Source organism: Ochotona princeps, chromosome X, assembly GCF_030435755.1.
Source record: "Ochotona princeps isolate mOchPri1 chromosome X, mOchPri1.hap1, whole genome shotgun sequence".
NCBI lineage: Eukaryota > Metazoa > Chordata > Mammalia > Lagomorpha > Ochotonidae > Ochotona > Ochotona princeps.
The window spans coordinates 49,631,148-49,650,436 of record NC_080865.1 but is presented as its reverse complement, the minus strand read 5'-3'; the positions used below and the strand labels follow the sequence as shown (position 1 = coordinate 49,650,436).

The window sequence follows — 19,289 nt, the reverse complement described above, 5'->3', positions numbered from 1 at the left end:
AGAGTCAAGAATGTGAATCAAACATACATATGTTTTCTCATACTATAATAGTTAATATAAAATATCTATATGAAAAATACACCTTACTATGTCTGTTTTTAAAGATTTATTTATTTTTATTACAAAGTCAGATATAGAGAGGAAGAGAGACAGAGAGGAAGATCTTCCGTCTGATGATTCACTCCCCAAGTGAGCCGCAACGGGCCGGTGCTGCGCCAATCCGAAGCCGGGAACCAGGAACCTCTTCCAGGTCTCCCACACGGGTGCAGGGTCCCAATGCATTGGGCCGTCCTCAACTGCTTTCCCAGGCCACAAGCAGGGAGCTGGATGGGAAGTGGAGCTGCCGGGATTAGAACCGGCACCCATATGGGATCCCGGGGCGTTCAAGGCGAGGACTTTAGCCACTAAGTCACGCCACTGGGCCCCACCTTGCTATTTCATTGTTGTTTTTATTCATTATTTATATGCCTGTTCAACTGTGACATTTATACTTTTTTTACTTGCTGAATAGTATAGTTACTGAATAATTAAGACTGGGATTGAAGAGCAGATTGAAATTATATTTTTCTGCATATCAAAAATAGAAAAGAAAGGAAGGAAGGATATAGAGGAGAGTAAGAGAGTGGGGGGAACTGTTTATTTTCTTATAATTTTACTTTTAAAATAGATAAAAGAAAACATACATAAAAGTTATTATCTTTATTAATGAAATTTAATTTTTTAATTTTTATTTTTCATGATTCAGTTCCATAGGCATGGGGATAATCCCGTACAGCCCCACCCATCCTCCCACCATTTTCTCCCATATTGTGACAGTAGTATAGTCCTTCAGCAACAGTTCCAGGTCTAACATTCTGCTATTTAAGTGTATCACGACATTGTGGGCATAGACAACGATAGATGGTCTGGTATACAATTGTCAATATATATCAGTTTCATAGAGAATCCTCCTTTTATTCAGGAGTAGAGATGCATACTGAAACACATCTTCGCTTCCTGCTAGGCTAGTCACCATTAGAGTTTCTATAGCTGAATATATGTACATGCATGTTTGCCCATATATTTAATAGAAAATTTTAAAGACTTTTTGTCTTCTCTACACTCTCCAGGAATGATTTCATTCACTCTTTTGTCTTCTACTAGCACTGATATTAGATTCGTCTAATGCTTTCTGGAGACCATTTGGCAGTAATACACCAAGGTTCAGCACTGACTTCTTTACCATCTATTTACAATTTCGTTCAAAAAAAAAAAGAGCACTTAAACTCATAAATTCACAAATGAATGCATTCCTCTTTATCTTCAATGGTATTATTTTAGTTGAACCATCCCCATTTACCAGCTTACCTCCTGAAGGCTCTGCTTGGTATCTACATAAGCACCTTTCATTCCAATCCCAGCTCACCTGCTAATGTGATCTGTCTCCAATGAAAACCTGGGCAGGTCAGTTATCTACATTCATTTCAGTCTTCTTAGAAGGAATTTGAATCTCCATGGTATGTTACTCTTGCTGCTTAGTTATTCAAACCTTACCAGTTTTACAAGCTTTGTGTCATGGCATTCAATCCTCCTCTCTCACAGTCTATATTCAATCCATGCTGAAAATATTTATTGATTCAGTCTTCTTTCTACTTTCTGCAGACATACTTGTTCTTACTGATTAACACACCTCCATACAGTCAACTTCTAAATTATCCTATGCATCTCAAGGCATCCCATGCCAGTAAGCACTACTGGCAGGTAAGGAATATTTCTTCCACTTTACATGTCTTGGAGTAATAGTTCTCAGGGTCTGATGTCTGAATTAGCATCATTAGCATCAACCAGAAATTTATTTGAAGTTCTCATTTTCAATAACTAGTCTAGACTTACTGAATTAGCATGTATGTATGTTAACAAGAACTACAAGGGATTCAAATACATATTAAAGATTGAAAATTACTGCCTTTAAGCACTACAGTATAGTATAAATGTGTGTGCATGGTTATTCTCACTATATAGTCATTTGAGAGAACTCTATGTTCTTCATCACCGTCACATCAATGCTGACTATAGAGCAAGGAAAATCACAGATATTTTAAGAAGTTGTTGTAGTATTGAGTGAATGGCGAAAAGTATATATTCCTAAATTTAGTAACACATCAGACATTAGTTGAGCTGTGTCAGTTTTGTGCATATCATCAGCATGTTCACCGGCATTCTAGAACAACTTTACACTAAAAGAAAGATGAAAATGCCTGTATTTTATATTAGCTTATTTGAGTAGTTTCAGTTCCATACTTCTGAACTCACAGTTTACTCAAGCAAAATGAGCATATCCAAATTCTATATGGAAACCAGAAAATAAAATCTACAGCTGGCATATTCAGATCCATCCACAGTTAATTTTAAAATATCTATTCCATTCCACATACTTTACTAGATGTTTTTAAAATTCTAATATCAACATTTATAACTAAGTATGCAGGAAAACAAGACTACTAAGATTTCCTTAAAGCTTTGCTTGTAGGGGCCAGTGCTGTGGCTCAACAGGCTAATCCTCCCACTTCATGTTCCAGCATTCCACGTGGGCTCTGATTCATGTCCTGATTACTCCACTCTGATCCAGCTCCTTGTGGGAGACCCGAAAGAAACTCCAGGCTCCTGGCTGCAGATTAACTCTTCTCTGGCCTTTGCAGGCATTTGTGAAGTGAAACATGATTGGATGATCTTTCTCACTCCGTCTCCCCTTCCCTCTGTAAAACTGCCTTTCAACTAGAAATAAATAAATATTTTTTTAAAGTAATGAAAGATACTGTGTTCCTAAAAAATATTTTCTTACAGTTAGCATTTTAAAATTTAGAATGTATTTCATAGCCATAATCACGCCATCCTCACAATTCACCAATGAGGAAAACTGGTAAGGTATTAAGAAACAGTTTCCTAACTGACAAATTTGTCATGGAAATTTTAGAAAGCATTGGCTAGTTGCACATATAGAGATGAAGCTAGGAAAACAGTTCTTCAAATTCAAGGTCACTGCTTTTTCCAATAGGTTGTGATAGCTTCCAAATAGCAACTGACTTTTCTTCTTTTGTTCTGTAATCTCCTTTTCTTCTTTTTCTTTTTTTTTATAACAACAAACTTTCAAACTTCTAATTTACTTTATTATCACAAGTTTGGTACACCAATAACCATAGAGTTCAACAAGTAAGAAGCTGAAAAATCACTGTTCCACTGGAATACAAGAGATATAATCAAGAATTAAATTATAAGATTTCAATTCCATTCTAACGCATTTTTTTTTAAATTAACTACCATATGTCAGAGAAAACATACAATGCTCTTCTTCTGGGATACGGGCTTACTTCACTAAGCAAAACAGGCTTTTTTAACTGCAGAATTCAGATACATAATCCAGGCCGAAGCAGGGAGCTGAATCATAAATGAAGCACAAGGAATCGGGCCGCCACAGGGTGCAAGATTGCACTTTTGAGCCACCGTGCCAGCCCGAAAAACCCAAAGAGTGCATTGTTTATCCATTTCCAATTTAGGAGAAGTGTATTCTTTAAAAGTTTAACTTAGCTGGCTATCAGTGTCAATAGATAGAACTCCCCTAAACACTGTGTTTCTTTTTTTTTTTTTAAAGATTTATATATTTTCTTACAAAGTCAGATATACAGAGAGGAGGAGAGACAGAGAGGAAGATCCTCCATCTGATGATTCACTCCCCAATTGAGCCACAACTGCCGGTGCGCGCCGATCTGAAGCCGGGAACCTGGAACCTACTCCAGGTCTCCCACGCGGGTGCAGGGTCCCAAAGCTTTGGGCCATCTTTGACTGCTTTCCCAGGCCACAAGCAGGGAGCTGCATGGGAAGTGGAGTTGCCGGGATTAGAACCACCGCCCATATGGGATCCAGGGCGCGTTCAAGGTGAGGACTTAAGCCGCTAGGCCACACCGCTGGGCCCTAAACACTGTGTTTCTAAACAACAATACAAAAATAGTACTTGGATCATATGCTGTTGTGAAGCTGCCTGTTCCATTCAGTTGCTAGTTGGGGCAAAATTAAGGTCATAAAACCCGAGACAACCCAAGACAACCCGAGAAATTCACAGGCATGGATGAGAAGGCAAACAGAATTATACCAACACATTAGAAGTATTTATTTTTAAATCAACTCTCAGACTAATCTTCTATGTATATAGCATGCCAGATTTCTAACACTTTTCCTTCACATAGAGAAACAGCAATGTCTTTGTTTCTGCTTCCATGACTGTTACTTTATAAAACCACAAAATGTTTTTAGTGAAGTCTTTAATTTCAAAAGTTTAAATGGAATTTAAGTAAAAATAATTTATCAGCATTAGCAAATAAAATGCAATTTTCATATCAAGAGTAATTGAAGCAATCTTTGAGATATGATATCCTGTTTATACATTCGCAGGCATGAATGTCATTCATTATGTAGCCAGGCGAAAAAATCAACAAACCCATCAGAGAAACTGTATAAAAAGTAACTTGTCATTCAAAATGGTTTATGTATGTATTTTCATTTTTATTTTTTGTATGACTGAACTTTTATAAAAATGTGTATAACAGAATATTATAGATGCAAAGTAAACTGCATATTTCCCTGGGATGGTGTTTAAAATGTTAATGGTAGCAATTGAAATAGGTGTACAATGTAATTTCAGGGCTATGGAAACATTTAAAATTCGACTGTGATGATGATCACATGGCATTGGAATATAAGGAAAACCATGGATTTGTACAGTTCGATGTGATAGTCACCTCATACAAACTGCATACCAATAATGTTTGAGAAAAAGGTCAATTGCTATTAGGACTGTTTCTCCCAGAATGATAGGAGTATAGGTCAAAATATTGCAACAAAGAGTTCAAAAACAGATGTGTTCATTTACCTAGCTACATACATAGCTACATATATTCCTATAATCCAATAACAACAAAATAATTAATGCAGTGCAGTCATTCAAAATATTTTGATGTATGCTTTATAATTACATTTATGATAATTAATATACATACATTATTTAAGCTATTTTTATTCCATGAAAAATTAATGTTGTAGTAAGGCGTCACTACTGACCCCACTGTGGTAGGCTTTGTATTGTTATTGCATACAGTTTAGATGTACAATATGATGTTTTATAAGTGTATACCTAGTGAATTGGTTACTATATTTCATATTCAAAATAGATTCCAAACTGACACCAGTCCATAGCAAAAAGCAAGTAATCAAATTGAAGTAATAGACAAAGGATCAAAATAGACATTTCTGAAAAGAAGACATATAAACATTCTAAATATACATGAAATGATGTCGAACATATTTGTGTGCGATTAAAGCAATGTTGAGATACAACCAAATAACTACCAGAATTATGCAAGGTAAAAAAAAAAACATGAAAGTTTAATGGGGTATATAGGGTACAGAACAATTAGAAAAATCACATATTACAATTTGATAGCAAAATCAGTACAATTATGCCATAAAAATGTATTATTTTAACGTTTGAATGCCAAAAATCATACTCTTCTTATATTTACTCAATGAAAATGACAAGTAATGCTTATTTTAATAATCTATACAAAAATATGTATAGAAGCTTTAGTCATGAAATTTCCAAATTGGGAAAAAATATATTCTTCAATGGGCTAATGGTTAAACATTGTGGGTGTGCATATTAAGGACTATTAGCCAGTAACACAAGAAAGTGAGTTATTAAAACACGCAAGATTTTAAAATAATATCAAAGTAATTAAGTTGAATACAAAGAAAGATTCCAAAATATTGCATCATATTGATTTTACTTTCATGACATTTTTGAAAATACAAAAATCTGCTCATTTTGAACAAACCAGGTTGAGTAGAAATGATTGTAAAGGACCATCAGGAGGGATTTCTTTATAAATAAGACACAACTGTAATGTATTGTACAAGTACTGGTGATTTAAAGAAATTATACTTATGCTGAAATGTGTGCAACTGAAAAATAAAAATACATTTAATCTCTGTAAATGAAAATTTGCCAAAAGATGATGAAATAACTAGACATAGAAAACTATATAGAGTGCTAAAATAGTGTTCTCTTTTATATAAGGCAATCTTCATGCAAAATGAAAGATCAGTAGATATATAGGTAAGCACATTTATTCATATATTTATCTAGAAGAACTATATAATGGAGGCAAGTATACCATGTAGTAGAAACATATTGCAGCATGCAACTCTACTTCTGAATAAAAAATGTAATCCCAATAAAGCTGTTAAATATATCTTACCACAGAATGCTGGACTTTCTACGATTATCTATATCTACAATGTCAGGATACACTTAAGTACAAGAAAAATAAATCATTCAAAATTGCCCTATTAATCAAAACATTAGGTCATTTTATTTATAATAATAGGCAAGTTTATTATAATATATACCAAAAACACATTTTTGAAGAAATTACTGGGCCTTGAGTGATGGCTAATCCTGCACCTTCTTAGAATTGCATATGGGCACCTGTTCATGTCCCAGCTGTCCCACTTCCCATCAAGCTCCCTGTTCATGGCCTAGGAAAGCAGTAGAGAATGAGCCCAGGCCTTAGGACCCTGCACCTTTGTGGGCGATCAGGAGGAAGCTACTGGCTCCTGGCTTCAGATCAGGTTAGCTCCAGCAGTTGCAGCCAGTTGGAGAGTGAATCAGCTGATGAAAGAACTTTTTCTTATTTGATAGTGAGAGCAGTGATAGTGTAAAAAATGGTTCTGATTTGTGTATGGTAGTGTTGTCTCCAGTATTTTGCCAAACAATCTAATCAGTCCTAAGTTTCCATTGGTGACTTGTTTTGAACTTTTCATCTGTATAATGTCATGTCATCGTGAAATATGGATGATGTTATTTCCTTCTTTCTACTTTGTAAACATTCTTATTTCTTTTTGTTGTTTGATTTTTCTGGCTCAAGCTTCCTAAGTATATTGGATAAATGTAGGGACAGTGGCATAGACAGGCTTGATTGGATCCAGCACTTGGAGAAAATTATTTCAGTTATTCTCTACTCTGTATGATGTTGGCTGTGAGTTGTTCCTGTATTAACCTTTATTATATTAAGGTATATTCATTCTATAACTATTTTGATGAATGAATATTGAATTTTAATTTACATTGCTTCCTTCTAGTTTAGGGTTTTGCTTGTTTTAATTTGTCTATGCTTTTTCAATGCATCTTAAACGGTTTATTTAAAATCCTATCTTTTAAGGTAATCAATTTTATTTATTTATTTTTGCAACAAGATTCCCTCTATAAATGACTTTTGCTGAATTCCCTAATCTTTTTTTTATTTTATTTCTATGAATTCGCTTCAGGAATTTTTGTATTTTACCCTTTGATTTATGCCATGGTCACTGTTTACTCAACAATGTGTTGAACATTCTCCTTGTGTTTATATAATCTCTAGACTTCCTTTGTTATGTTCTGAAAAAAAGCAAAATTATTTTTGTTTTCTTAAATATGTTGAGATTGCTTTAATGATTTAATATACACTCAGTTTTGGAGAATGTTCCACATGCTACTGGTATGAATATATTCTCTAGCTATTGGATGAAATCCAAAAAAGAAATTGCTCTTACATAATGAAAACCACCAAATAAATTGGAGCATATGACTGATCCACATGATATGCAAATTTCCACTACAATAAAATTATGAAAAACACTAAACATGATGATTGAAAACCAACACAATAAATCTCTAACAAAATACCAGAGAAAAAAGCAGATTTATTAAATGCCCTATGAATATTTCAAAGTGATGATTATAACTAAATTCAATTACATACAAAAGAGAGCAGACAGTTTAACAAAACTAGGATTGCATCAAAGATGTGAACAAAAAATTTAAGCAAAGACAGAGGCCTTGACAATAACCAAGTAGAAATCCTGGAAATAAAGATCATAGTGAATTAAAAAAAATACAACACCAAGAGATGTAAGAGACATCAAACAGAATAAAAAAATAAATAAAAGTTTAAACACAAGTCTGATGAACTATGTCAATTAAACAAAAACGAAAAGAATGAAAAGACTCGAGAGGTTATAGGGACCCAATTTAACAAAAACTTCAACCCTGGGAGTTACTCAAGGTGAAAAAGCGGGAAAGCTAGAAAAAAATGCTTCCAATGAAATAATTAGGAAGTACTTCTGATTCAAAGGAAGGATAAGGACATCAAGACACAGAAGACCAATAGGACTCCAAACATTATAATTAAGAAAGGTCCCAAATATGGTAATGCACAAAACTGTCAAAAGTACAAGACAAATACAGAAATCTCAAAACTACGAGAACTTCAGGTTACCATAACCAGCATCGCACAAATCGGGTTGGAAAGGGAGGTCATGCAAAAAAAAAAAAAATAATAATAAAATAAGAAATGAGACAGACACAAGATAAAGATTACAAAAGTGGAAGACCAAAGGGAAACCCAATTCTCTGAAGAAGGAGGCCAAACTAAAAGAATCACTGCTCAACCTTTTATTGATCTGCCTGAGAAGTCAAATTGTAGGCCTTGGACCTTTGTCCAATTTTGGCCTCAGGCTTTAGCCTCTTTGTAGACAATTTCTCACAGAGTTTGACCTCAATCTCTAGCACCAGCAGTATGTGAACTCAAGATTCCAGAGATGTGGGTCTTGTGCAACAGTCTAGTGGCTAAAGTCCTCACTTTGTATATGCTGGCATCCCATATAGATGCCAATTTGTGTTCCAGTAACCCCACTTCCCATCCAGCTCCTTGCTTGTGGCCTGGGAAAGCAGTTGAGGATGGCCCAAAACCTTCAGACCCTGCATCTGTGTGGGAGACCCAGAAGAAGCTTTGGGCTCCAGATTTCCGATCGGCTCAGCAACAGCCTTGTGGCCCCATCAGGGAGTGAATCAGATTACAGGAAGATCTTGCTCTCTGTCTCTTTTCCTCTCTGTGCATCTGACTTTCCAATTAAAAAATAAACCTTTTTTTTTTTTAAAAAAAAATTCAAAATATAGACAGCACTACTCTACTCTTCCACATCAAGTCACATTGTTATTCTCTTTTTAGGAACAGGCTGAGGCACAGGTAGTACTTAAGGAAACACATGTTAGACTAACAGTAGATTTCTCAGTAGAAAATTTACAGGACAAGAAAGAAGGAATGAGATTACATATATTCATAATCATAAGGGTAAGAAATTGGTACCCAGTAATACTATACTGAACCAACCTATCCTTCACAAACAAAAAAGAAGTATTTTTTTTCAGTACAAGCAAAAACTAAAGATGAATGCCCGTAACACAGATTCAAAAGCTCTCAGTAAATTGCTCTCAGTAAATATTCACCATAATAAATTGAGATTTATTCTAGATATGATTTGCATTTAACATATGTAACTCAATAAGCTTACAACATAGTCATATCAAAGGAATGAAGGATGGGCCCTGCTTGATAGCGTAGCGGCCAAAGTCCTTGCCTAGCACGCACCAGGATCCCATATAGGTGCCGGTTCTAATCCTGGTGGCCCAACTTCCCATCCAGCTCCCTGCTTGTAGCCTGGGAAATCAATTGAGGACAGCCCAAAGCATTGGGACGCTGCACCCGTGTGAGAGACCCGGTAGAGACTCCAGGCTCCTGGCTTCGGATCGCCTCAGCTCTGGCCATTGTGGCTACTTGGGGAGTGAACCTTCAGGGAAGATCTTCCTCTCTCTCCTCCTCTCTGTATATCTGATTTTCCAGTAAGAAATAAACCTTAAAAAAAAAGAATGAAAGATAAAAATGTGGAAGTATCTCTACCATGGTTTGAAAAGCATATTGCTCTGAATGCATGCTTATTTTTAACTCCAGGTGTCACATGTGCATGCCCCCAATTTATGACAACAAAACAAACAATCCAGTTAAGAAATGGGCTAAGGACATGAGCAGGCATTTTTCTTTTTTTTTTTTTTTATTCATTAATTACATTGCATTATGTGACACAGTTTCATAGGTACTGGAATTCTCCCCACCCCTCCCCAAAGCCTCCCACCATGGTGGGTTCCTCCACCTTGTTGCATAACCATAGTTCAATGAGCAGGCATTTTTCAAAGGATGAAATCCAAATGGCCAATAGCCACAACTAAAGTGCTCAGAATTAATAGCCATCTGGGAAGTGCAAATAAAAACTACAATGATATTTCACCTCATCCCACTTAGAATGGCTATCATGTAGAATCAGAAAATAATAAATGCTGGCAAGGAGTTGGGGCAAGGGCAACGTAATCCACTCTTGGTAGGGATGATTTACAGCCATTATGGACCACAAGTTGGAGATTTTTAAGAAATCTGAATATAGATTTACCATATGATCCAGTCATCACATTCCTGCAAATTTACTCCCCCAAAAAGGTGAACTCAACATACAGAAGACTTACCTATGCACACAGATTTAATACAGTGCAATTCACAAAAGCTAAGATATAGAATGTCCATCAACTAATGACTAGTTTAAAAAAGCATATATATACTATGAAATATTACTCAGCCATAAGAAGAATGAGATCCTATGTTTTGCACCAAAATGTGTCCAAATGAAAATTGTCATGGTTAGAGACATAAGCTAGGCCTCAAAAGATGAATGCCATGTGTTTTCTCTGAATTGTGGAAACTAATATATGGAACACAAAAAAGGAAACTGTATGAGCAAAATTGGCATTTTTACATTTTATTGTTTAGATCTTTCGTCTATACTTTTGAGAAACAGTTTTTTAATCTTAAATTTGATAAATCATTTGCCTAATGTAGGGTTAAGTCTGTGACTGAAGTGAACTGAAAGTGTGTTGTAATAAAAAAAAAATCAGGAAGACAGAAGGGGGTTGGTTACATGTGTGAGAGCAAGAGTAGGGTCATATGTATGACTATGCTCTTAAGTCTAAGTGAAATTTATTATATTTGCTCAGGTTTAACAAGTAAAATAAGTTGAATTTTTTTAAGAATATTTTTATTTTTTTACTTTTTTATTTTTATATTTTTTATTAATTTATATTATTGTATAGTTGTTGACAATCTTTACATAGTTAATTATGGTTAACAAAAAAAAGGTTCAGGGAGTATAGGGAAGTGGGTAATAATATTATGTCCATATTGTTTCCATTGTGTATCTGAGGTAAAGGGGGATATTGAGGGAGAAGCCCCACCCGGTTTCCCGCCCACCCCGAGTCCCGGATGTGGGGCATGCTCTGAGATATTTGCTCAAGTGGTTTTAATAGTTCTCCAGTTATGAATTGCTGCCAGTTTCGCTCGATGAGGTCGTCCACTGATTGATATGGTCCATCATAAAGTCTCCATTTGCCCCATATTTCGCTGCCAACATATAGCTGAGATGAATGATTGACTTGTTCTGTCTTCTGTCTTTTCTTGGTTAGAGTTCTGAGTCCAGCAGTTCGATTGGGGAGATCTCCAAAGATACTTTGAGGTATTCCCAGACTAGATTCTTGTATGTTCTAGCAAGCACAGGGCCTGCCACAGTCCATCACCCCGATCAGCTGGTGGTTGCAATTGCTGGGTTGGTTCTGTTTTCAGTCCCGAGTTGCACTGGAACCAATGGGTGTTGCAGTCCAGTCTGGTTCTGCCCAGCACACACTCGGCCCTTACATCAACCAGTGGGAGCTGCAGCCTAGTCGGGGCGACCCACAATAACCCCCACCAGGCCCGCCCCCTGCCCTGGTTTGCCAGTCTGTATAGCAGCAGACCAGTCTGTCCCCCATCCCATTTGGCTCTTGTACTTGTCAATGGGTATTAAACCTTAGTTCCATCTAACCAACTCAACCATCCAGCCCTCACGGATGTTGTTGAGTGCCTCTCTGTCTAGCCATCCCAGCCCCTGTCCTAGTTTTCATGCCCTCCTGTGGGAGTAGTAACCCAAGAGGGGGGAACCCACTATTTCCCTCCCAGGTCTCTCTCAATCCTGGTTGATGCACTCTTCGGGTGGTTCTGTGGTTTGACTTGACAGAATTAGCCCCCAGTGCCAGCTTCTGCCATCTGATCCTGTGGCTAAGCCCAAACAACCCTCACCCACTCTAATTTATGCTTGCACCAGTAGGAACAATCAGCCCAGCCTGGCTTTTCCCTGATCTAGTCCACATGCAGCGCACAGGTGTTGCAGCCTTGCTTAGTCTGGTCTGTCCCCAGCCCAGCCCAGCCCATGCTCTCCAGTGGGAGTAGCTGTCCGGCGAGGGGACCAGCCCCTTAATCCCCCTGCCAGCTCTGCCCCTCCCTTCCTGGATCTCACGTGTGTACTGGTTGGGTGCTGCAGTCAAATCCAGTATAGGCAACCACGCCCTGGCATTCCATAATGTGCACTGGTTTTGTCGCGACCAAACCCAGCTCAACCCACACTCTGTTCTGGTGATCGGATTTGCCAGTGGATGACATGAACTGATTCAGCCTGGTCTGTCCCTGACCCATTCCGAATGTGTGCCAGTGGGAAACTTTCCATGGCCTATTCTGGGCTGTTTCCTATCATGCTTCTTGCGCTTACCTGCAGGGACTGTGTCCTGCCAGAGGAGTTGCCCAGGCTCCTCCATCAGAACCTCTCCCAATGCCAGATTTTGCGCATGCCAGGGGGTCCTTGAGCCGACCCTACTCACTTCACCTCCTGTCCTAGCAGTAACAGTGACTTTTCCTGGCTGGCTTTCACCCCATCCTGGTTCTTGTTGTTGGATGTTTCAATCCAGCCATGGTTCGTCCATACCCACATACAGGTCACACATGGCTCAGTAGGGGGTTGAGACCCAGCCTAGTCAGTCCCACATCTACCCTGGTTCTCCATGACACCAGATGGTGTTGGGGTCTGAACTGGCCTGGTGCATCCAATCCCAGCCCACACTAGTGCATTGGATGACTACAACTGTTTCCTAGATAGAACGCAACCCCATTCCAGCACACGTGCCCCTTAGTGGGAACCTCAACCCAGTTAGGGTGTCCCCTTAGCTCCCCAATTGGGCCTGTTCCTAGCCGTAAATCACGCACCTGCCCGTGGTTGCTCTGAGGACCAATAAGTGCAAGAGCCTAGCTCGGTATGACCTGTGCTCCATGCTGGTTTCTAGTTTTGCTTGTAGGCTAAGGTTTGCTCAGTCCTGCCCAGTACATTCCATTCCATTACCAATTTACACATCTTGGAGCTACTATGTCCTGCTTGTCCGATCCCCAGATCTGGACCACGTGTTCACCAGCGAGAGCTTTGACTCGCCCGGTGAGTTTCCCAAGTTCCTCCACTTGATCCACTCCCACACCCAGTTCTCATACATGCCAATGGGTTTTAGGCCAGTGCCCGGTGTACTCTGGCCTCCCATTTGGCCTTGTATGAGCTGGTGAATGTTGCAGCCCGGCCCACCCCACACCCTATTCAGGATGCACATTTGGGTGCTGCTGCCTTGCCCAGTCCAGTCTGTCGCGGATCCCTTTACCTGTGATTGATGGCAGGCTCCTTGGTCACACCTAGCTTAGTCCATAACCACCCAAACTTTTAGGTTTACCAGTGGGGCTAAACTTTCTACAGGGTGTGGCCCACACATCCTGCACAGAATCCACCCCAGGATAAGGTTCTAGAGTGCTAGTTGATATTATGGCCCTGCCTAATGTGACCAGTCTCCTGAACCATCATCATGTCAGGCAAAACAATATCCTGCTAGACAAGCCTGGGCTTATCTTTTGCATGATAGGTGTTCACAGCTCAGCATTGTTAAGTGATTAGAAGTTCTTCAAAGGAAGAGTTACTGGCATTGGGAATCTTTAGGATTGACTCAGATCCCAGAAACGGTGGGGTCAGCCTGGAGCTACTAAAGCAGCGATTCGGACAACCAATACCCCAGAGCTCCCCTGCTCGGCGGTCAGCAGGCACAGCCTGGTGCCAAATGGCGCACTGGCCGCCCAGGCCCAGCTCACCACGAGCACATGGTGGCTGGGATCGGGATCCGAGCAAGACGCCCCCTCCTACAGCCCCCACTGAGAATATTTTTAACACTTAATACCATTATGGTGCTTACAATGTGGGTCTAGTGAGTGGGCCTTAAGGTTATTTGAATTGTACCATTGAAAGGTAGTTCTGTCAAGATGACTGCTTATAAAACCCAAAGAATTGGCCTTGCCACTCTGCATGCTATCTGGCTGGTGATATTAGTATTCTGTATATACTCTTCCATTGTCATCCTCCAGGCTCCCAGCTGTGACTTTGATTGCAAGCCTATAAAAAGGCTGTAAGTCTGATAGGAAATATTTTGAAGGTAACCTGTCTATTTTCTAACGTACATGTTAGAATATTTATGTTTTACTGTGTTAACTATAATATGTTGCAGTGAAGATATTTCCTGGTTATACCCAATTGGGGTTATATTCAGGCATGTTAAGAATTAATACTGTTAAAGTTTCCATATTTTGAAAAGTTGCTTACACAAATAATGCAGTCAGAATATCAATGAAATTATTTGTGGAACATGAGAAAGAAATTGTAAAATTCAATTTGAAACTTGAAACAGTCCAAAGAACAAAAGCAATCTTGATTAATAAAAACACCACCAGAGGCATCATGATATGAGACTTCAGGACTATACCAAGTAAATCATAGTTGTACTGCCCTGAAAGCAGACACATAAAGCAACAAAACAGAATGGGGATGCCAGGGGCTGGCATTGTCACACCGCAGGTTAAACCACACCCTGCAAGGCTGGCAACCCATATAAGAGTGCTGATTACATCCCCACTTCCCTACCTCAGACAAAATGTCCTTCTAGTGTGTCTGCAAGATTGAAGATTATCTGAGTATTTGGATCCCTTACCCACGTAGAAGATCGGAATTACATAACAAGAGACCAGCACTGTGGCATAGTAGGTTAAACTACCACTATCCACATGGATTGTTTTCCTTCCTTCTCTGCAAGCAAAAGAGTGCCTTGATAATTTGCCTAGAAAACAATGGAAAATGCACCAAGAGCTTGGATCCATGTCAACCACACAGGAAACCTGTATGAACCTTGTGCCTGTTTCTGGCATCTGGATTTGACCTGGCCCAAACCCAGCTGTCATTTGTAGAGTGAATTAGCAGATGGAAGACTCTCTCTCTCTCTCTCTCTCTCTCTCTCTCTGAAATCTGCCTTTCAATTAAAGAAATAATCTTGTGCTTCTTTTTTTTTAAGATTTATTTTATTTTTATTGGAAAGGAGATAAACAAAGAGACAGAGAGGAAGATCTTCTGCCCGATGGTTCACTCCTCAAGCGGCCACAACGGCTGGAGCTGAGCCAATCCAAAGCCAGGAGCCTCTTCCAGGTCTCCCATGCAGGTGCAGGGTCCCAAGGCTTTGGGCCATCCTCGACTGCTTTCCCAGGCCACAAGCAGGGAGCTGGATGGATAGCAGTGCTGCTGGGATTAGAACCAGCGCCCATATGGGATCCAGGGCGTGCAAGGCGAGGACTTTAACCACTACGCTATTGCGCCGGGCCCTGTTTTGCTTTTTTTTTACTAATGAAATTTATGCATACATGCCTCAGGCTTGCACAAATATGGCTGTTGTAGCCATTGGGTAAGGGAAATGTGTATAGTCAACAGACACATGAAAACATGCTAGCATCACCACCAGGGAAATGCACAGTTTTTACATAAGTGAATGTAAAAATTCAAATAAAAATAAGAAAAGCATAAAGAAGGCAGGTACGATTGAGAGAGGGCTGAAAGGAAAATTATGTTATTAAATTGAATATATGAATTGTTAAAAAGGGGGGATTATCACTTTAAAAATTGAAGGAAGGAAAGAAAGGCAAGGAGGGTGCTGGGAGGAAGGGAGCAAGTATGTTTCTCCTCTTGAAATTTTATCTAAGAAGTACATAAAGTCTATTATCTTTATATTAACTTTTTTAAAAATAAAAAAGTAAAACACATAACATACACACATACGCATGCACAAGCACACACACACACACACACGCGAACGCACACAATAAGTTTTTGCCTCACTCCACTCACTCTGCTTAGAATGGTTATCATCCAATAAACAACACCCCCCTCCCATTAAAAAATAAATAAATGTTAGCAAGAATGCAGAGAAAAAGGTACTCTAATACATGGTTGCAGGGAATGCAAATTAGTAAAAACGTTATAGAAAACATTATTGCATTCCTCAGAAATCAGAAGTTAGATCTATTGTTTGGTCCAGCCATTTTGCTCCTTGGATTTTGTCTACAAGAAATGAAATCAGCATGTGGGATAGTTCTTTGTACTCCCCATGTTTACTACAACTCAATTCACAATAGTTAAGATATGGAATCAATCTAGATACCAACTGATGCCCAGTTATAGAAAATGTGAAAAAAAATATACAGTGTGGAATATTAGTAAGCCATGAAAAATGAAATCCTTTATTTTGCAGCAAAACAGTTGTAACAAGAAAGAAGTTGAGTTTATTAAAATAAGCCAGTGTCAAAAAGATCAATATCATATGTTTTCTCTGGTACGTGGTAGTTAATATCAAACACATAAAAATACTTAAAAGCCCGATAGCATCTCAAACTTATTTTTTGTCTTGAACAACCATCATTATTTAAGAAATTACATCAATAAGGTAAAAAAGGATAGTAGCTACTTTACTCAAGGATTAGATCAAGATTAGAATCACCTTGAAGTTTTTCCAAAACAAAATTCTTCAAGTGCTTACAATTAACACAGAAAAAAAATCTGATTGTATTACCTGATTAATTTTCAATGGACACATACTGTTTTAGAATATGATCACACATTGAATTACAAAACAGAAGAGGCCAGTCCCAGGCCCCTCAAATGGAAAAAGACTAGGAGTACAAATACGAATGTGATTCCACCTTTTCTTTAATCATAATTCTGTAACTGCCTTGCAACTTTTAATGAATCCAGATTCACTTGATGTGGTATACTAGGAGCAAGTAGAAATACGTGGACATAAAAAGGGAAGAAGCAACATATTTCCTGATGACCTAGAACTCTGGGGCCAGGCTCCATTTTACAAACATGGATTCAAGACTCAAGAATTCTAGCAAGACCCCTAATTACAGCTTGACGAAGGCAGGGAAACAGTGACATTTAGCACCTCACAAAACATGTTTTCTTCAGCTTCTTGGGTAGAGTGGTGTACGTTGCCTTTAAACGTTTCTAGCATTTAAATGCATAAGTCAGTCAGCATGCATGCTATCAATTTCATTCCGCTTCCATAGTTGGTGATGTTTATTTTTGTATTATTACATTCAGATTTACTTATCTGAAGTAGTAAAGGAAAAAAAAAGCTTGTTCTCAAGTTTCAAAATAAAAATATTTCCAGGTTATTGATAAAGAGCTCTTCAACATCATTTTGTTCACATGCCAAGATGATATATTGATAAGTGACATGAAACCATATGCTATTTTTAAAGATAAAGGGAATTCTATTACATTACGTTTAGATACACAGACTGCAAGTGTCCCTTTTCCAGGTTAATTCATCAAGTTATTTCCAATGTACACATTCCCGAATATACCCATTGCAGCAGCACTGTTTATTTTGAAATGTTTCTGCATTCAGCTTAAAAGGTGTTTCTTTCTGAAAAACTGAACTTTTCTGTCAAATGCACTTGGATCAAATAGGAGAATTGGGTTCATAAAATGGGTTCATCGCAAACTTTATATAGAAATCCGAGACATCAGTGAAGAAGTCCTTTATTCCATCTTCTTGGCTTATACCATGAAGCATAATAAATTTCATACGCCCTGTGGTGATAAAGGCAGACACAAAGCACTCATTGAACTTGTCCACAGTTTCCTAGCACATGTTGTTTGACAGCCACATCTCCATCTACCAGATCCAGGGCTGCATGTGCTATGAACTGGTTCAGATGGCGATGATCATCTTTGGAGTCTGCTTTTTTTTTTTTTTTTTACCTATTTTATTGTTGTTGACAATCTTTACATAGTTAATTACAGACTTATTTATCTTTATTGGAAAGGCGGATATACAGAGAGGAGGGGAGACAGAGAGGAAGATCTTCCATCTGATGGTTCACTCCCCAAGTGACCGAAACCGCCAGTGCTGCTCCGATCCGAAGCCAGGAGTCAGGAACTTCCTCCAGGTCCCCCACGCGGGTGCACGGTCCCAAGGCCTTGGGCCATCCTCGACTGCTCTCCCAGGCCACAGCAGGAAGTTGGGTGGGAAGTGGAGCAGTTGGAATCAGAACCTGCGCCCATATGGGATCCTGGTGCGTTCAAGGCGAGGACTTCAGCCGCTAGGCCACGGAGCCGAGCCCCTGGATTCTGCTTTTCCAGCTGGCAAAAGCTCCACTTCAAAAACTGGATTATCGGGCCCTGCGGCATGGCCTAGCGGCTAAAGTCCTCGCCTTGAAAGCCCCGGGGTCCCATATGGGCGCCGGTTCTAATCCCGGCAGCTCCACTTCCCATCCAGCTCCCTGCTTGTGGCCTGGGAAAGCAGTTGAGGACTGCCCAATGCTTTGGGACCCTGCACCCGTGTGGGAGACCCGGAAGAGGTTCCTGGTTCCCGGCTTCGGATCGGCACAGCACCGGCCGTTGCGGCTCACTTGGGGAGTGAATCATCAGATGGAAGATCTTCCTCTCTGTCTCTCCTCCTCTCTGTATATCTGGCTGTAATAAAATGAATAAAAATCTTTAAAAAAAAACTGGATTATCATAGTGGTTGACAATTGCAAAGTAGAAGCTTCCAAACATTGTCTTCAATTTACTGCTTCAACAGAGCTGGGCAAATGTTAACCCTTTTTCTTGTGTCAGAAACTCGAGATACTCTGCTCGTCTATAACAGGTTTCATTCAAAGCCTGTAGCAAGACGCAGACAACGCAAAAGCTCAGCAGGCCTCCGCTGCAAGCCCTGGGTCCCTCACTTAGGCGGGACTCCAGAGCTGTCACATCTCAATTTTATTTATTTTTTAAAAGATTTATTTATTTCCATTGGAAGGGCAGTTACACAGACAGGAGAGACAGAGAGAAAGATCTTCCCTGATGATTCACTCCTCAAGTGGCTGCAATGGTCAGAGCTGAGTCAATCCGAACCAGAAGTCAGGAGCCTTCTCCAGGTCTCCCACGTGGGTGCAGGGTTTCAAGGCTTTGGACCATCCTCAACTGCTTTCTCAGGCCACAAGCAGGGAGCTGGATGGGAAGTAGGGCTGCCAGGACTAGAACCTGCGCCCACATATGATCCCTGCATCCAAGGCGATGACCTCAGCCACTAGGCTATCGCGCCAGGCCCCGTATATCAATTTTAAATGAAATGTTAAAAA

General features: G+C 39.4%; 1 pseudogene; it reads right to left on the bottom strand.

The window, feature by feature from the left end:
- Window positions 1-17,565: 17,565 nt before the first annotated feature.
- Window positions 17,566-18,723, bottom strand: LOC131478596 (trafficking protein particle complex subunit 2-like; annotated as a pseudogene).
- Window positions 18,724-19,289: the final 566 nt, after the last annotated feature.